Source organism: Octopus bimaculoides, chromosome 18, assembly GCF_001194135.2.
Source record: "Octopus bimaculoides isolate UCB-OBI-ISO-001 chromosome 18, ASM119413v2, whole genome shotgun sequence".
NCBI lineage: Eukaryota > Metazoa > Mollusca > Cephalopoda > Octopoda > Octopodidae > Octopus > Octopus bimaculoides.
The window spans coordinates 49,980,987-49,984,791 of NC_068998.1; the positions used below are offsets into that span (position 1 = coordinate 49,980,987).

General features: G+C 31.8%; 1 protein-coding gene across 5 annotated transcripts in view; it reads right to left on the bottom strand.

Moving 5' to 3' along the window:
* LOC128249868 (uncharacterized) overlaps window positions 1-2,910 on the bottom strand; it is a 10,592-nt gene extending 7,682 nt beyond the window's left edge. For 2 of the 5 annotated variants that reach the window (XR_008265999.1, XR_008266000.1), the window contains exons 1-2: window positions 2,738-2,887; window positions 1,417-1,516 (exon numbers count right to left, since the gene is read on the bottom strand). The gene's annotated coding sequence lies outside the window, so the exon portion shown is untranslated. Of the gene's footprint in view, window positions 247-1,416; window positions 1,517-2,737 lie in introns of all 5 variants that reach the window. The other 3 variants (XR_008265997.1, XR_008265998.1, XM_052974412.1) reach the window with 3 other exon arrangements.
* Between the last annotated feature and the right edge of the window lie 895 nt (window positions 2,911-3,805).

The following is a 3,805-nucleotide window of genomic DNA, read 5'->3' on the forward strand; positions in this document are numbered from 1 at the left end:
TTTTAGACAGGATTCCCCAAGAATATTCGTCTCATGCTGTTTCATTTGAGATCAAATAACATTATTTTTCTTTTTTCTAGTAAAATAATATTTCGCCTTCTTCAAAATATCACCTCTTTTTAATTCTTCAAGCCACAGAATGTTTTTATTGGCACGTTTTCATCATAATATTCTTCTCATATAGCACATTCTTCTAAACTAATTCGCGTCCGTAGAATAGCTGTTAATGTAGCGTACCCATACACCCTTAGAAAACAGGAAAATAATAAAGTTAAAAAGAAACGATATTTTATGGGGTCTGTATTTACTTCAGTCATTTGTGTATCTATGTATATATACAGGTTGCGGTGAATAAATTGTCGTCTAAATTACCCACAAATGGAATTAATTCTGATGTTTCATTTTAGGAGATATATTTACCGAAATTGCACAAAAATATCTGGAAAATCCAAAGGGTTTATTTCTTGAATATAATCGCCATTGGCGACCTCGGAATCACGTGCTGCAGTCTGGGGAGTTGCGTGACCTGATGTTGGGGGTGATGTCGGAGAAATTTTCTGACAGGGATGATTGTCTTCTCCGGCTTGTGTGGCATGGGGTGGAGTGCTGTTGCTAAACATACGGTCTTGTTTTCCCACTGTAGCACAGCCTCCTCCAGGCACTTGATACAGGCCTTCGTATTGAGTCTGAGGCCGAGTAGGAAATGCAATTATTAGGGATTTCTTCAAACACCATGATGTTTCAATTTTTCACACTGGTTACATTCGCTGTTCTCAGATCCACATTCAAACACTCTGAATTGTTTGCATTGGAGCTTCCAGGGTCAAACAGTACGACATACCGTTTCCCAATATCTGTCAGGGAGCATTACATCATGGTGCTGTTATACTCAAAGACGGAGGCCAGCTGATGCTACTAAGAGAGTTTCAAAACCCTTACCTGTTTAGAAATAACAGTCAAAACCGCTATAATTAAATCTATTTTTTCTCTCATTATTTTTCTTCACGATAGAAGCCGCCTGTGGGCAACATGAAAAATAGAATCCACAACTTAAAAATAACTGATTAATTTTAATGTTAGGAGACTAATAAGGGACCCTGACATTAACGTATGTTTATTACTTACAATAAATTTTGTAGGAACCGATTAATAACTATATAATTTATAAAAGGAAACATTTATTTAGAAAATACAACACGGTCCAAATATATAGTTAATATGATTGTTGGCTATTTCAATATACGATTCATTCACATTTGTATGGACCCAGAATATATAAACTTATATTTTGTCGAATATGAAATTACAATAAAACACCATTTGAAGATAGACGGTGACACAGCATTAACAATGGTGGTAACTTTTCCAAATTTCATTTAGAATATTAATGCAAGTGGTTATTTTTTTAATACCTACCGGTAGACAGGGCTTGCGCCTGATTTTAGTGTAGGTTTGTCGGGACAATTAAATGCTGAGAAACCTTCACACCAACCGAGAATGCTGCAAGTTGATACACCTACGATTTGAAAGAAACATTTTAAATCATGTAATTACATTGATCTTTAAGTTAAACTGTCAGTCTATCTTAAATCGTTAGCAGAAAGAAGAACAGAAGTTCTTTTCTATTTACATTAGTATATATATTAGAGAGTAAAATAGTGGAATATTTCTATCTAAAAAATCATAATAAAGATAAGTATATAAAGTATAAAATATTAGCGATATTGTTTTTATAAATAAATAAATAAAGTATAGCTATGATTATTAAAATGTTTTAAAACATTTAAAATTCCTTACGATGGTTTCGTGATATTATTTTTAGTAATATATAACCATTCTCAGGAATCTCTAAATGTCTTTTAAAATTTTAGACACATTTCATACTAGACCACTTAATTGACATCCAGTACACTTTGTTTGGAAAGTGGATATTTAATTAGCTATATACACACAGACACACACACACAAACACACTCACACACACACACACACACGCATATACATATATATATATATATATATATATATATATATATATATATATATATATATATATATATATATATGTATATGTGTGTGTGTGTGTGTGTGTGAGTGTGTTTGTGTGTGTGTATGTGTGTGTATATAGTTAATTAAATATGCACTTTCCAAACAAGGTGTACTGGATGTCAATTATATATATATATATATATACAAATATATATATATATATATATATATACATATATAAATATACATAGATACACACACGCTCGTATATGTATATATATAAATTTATATATATATATAACTAATTTAGAGACAACCCACTACTCTACAACTCAGCCAACCAAGAACCCGTCCAATGCTGTGAAGCACATACCATGGTATAATGTGTCATATAAAACATATTTTACTCTTAGTGTTGTTGAGAAAAGTTTATATTTTTAAAGTTGTTTCGTGTTAAAATTGTCGTATTTCGGTAATTTCAACCAATCACTGACGTCTATTGAGGTGAAAACAATTACTGCTGTGGATTGTAAAAAACACGTTTTTACGGTGTAATGGGAACTTTTCCCTTGAATAAAATTAGTGCCGTTGTTTATCAACAACAACTATCGGCGGTACTGTTATTTATGACTTCGTTCGTGCGTTTGTAGTAGTTTTAGCTCTAAGGTTTTAGAGTTAGGGTTAGGGTTAGGGTTTTAGGGTTTGATATTATCATATCAATTAGGGAAATAGTAATAATGATACTTACTAATTAAGAGAACAAAAATAAAAGCTGAAATTTTCATTATAATTTTGCCTCTTTACCACCGGTTTGTTATGATAAAGCTTTCTTCAAGATGGCTTATTTATATATAAATATAATGTAACATATGTTGCACTCCGTATATGTATTACTATGAACTCTTTAAATGTTTATTGTTCATGATAAAATATTGTGTTTGCACGTCAACTATTTAGAATTTAGGAGTTTAAGAACAAAAGTTTTTATAGAGCTTCTCTGCTAATATATGTATGAGATTAAATAAAACGTTGTTGCCCATATGGCATTAACTTCATGATAAATCACTCCAGCACAAACACAGACAAGACCACATACTCATGACGTTTAAACTTACTTCCTTTCAAGAATTTACAAGTACTTATTTTAGGTTTGTGACAAATTATGCAATTGGTACCGTTTCTTCAGTACATTTAATGATTGAAGGACATTGATGTGCTGTCTTTGACACTGAATGTGACACGATCAGACTCTTTCTTAGAATAATTTACTGTGAATTTCATGTTCGTCAAATCATATGAACTAGATTGTGTGGGTTATGTTTTTTTTTAACGCCCTGAAATATACTCAATCGATATTTGAAAATATTTTTGATAAGAATCTGATAGATACGGTTAGATTGTGACAGCATGTTTACCTGACATTTGACTTAGACGATTTCGGAGGACTGACGGGGAGATCATTTTCCGGTTTGCTACAAAACACACATCCTGAGCGTTTTGGGCAGATTATTCTTAGGATATGCATGTATATGCAACAGCATATTTTCCCAGTTTTCTTCACTTGCTTACAATTTTAATACTTTGATTCTTTAACTATCTAATTTGATGTATTGGAAATCGTGAAGATTCATGGGTCTCACTTGCTGTTAATTATATAAAGCTTGGCCACCATAGATGGTATTATTTCTCCAGAAAATTACAGGCTAATGTTGTACACTAAAGCACCATTGATACCTGATACCTTGTAACAAATAACTAATGAGATCAATGCATAACCATTCTTCTTCTTTTTATCAACTTGGTAATATGAAATAGG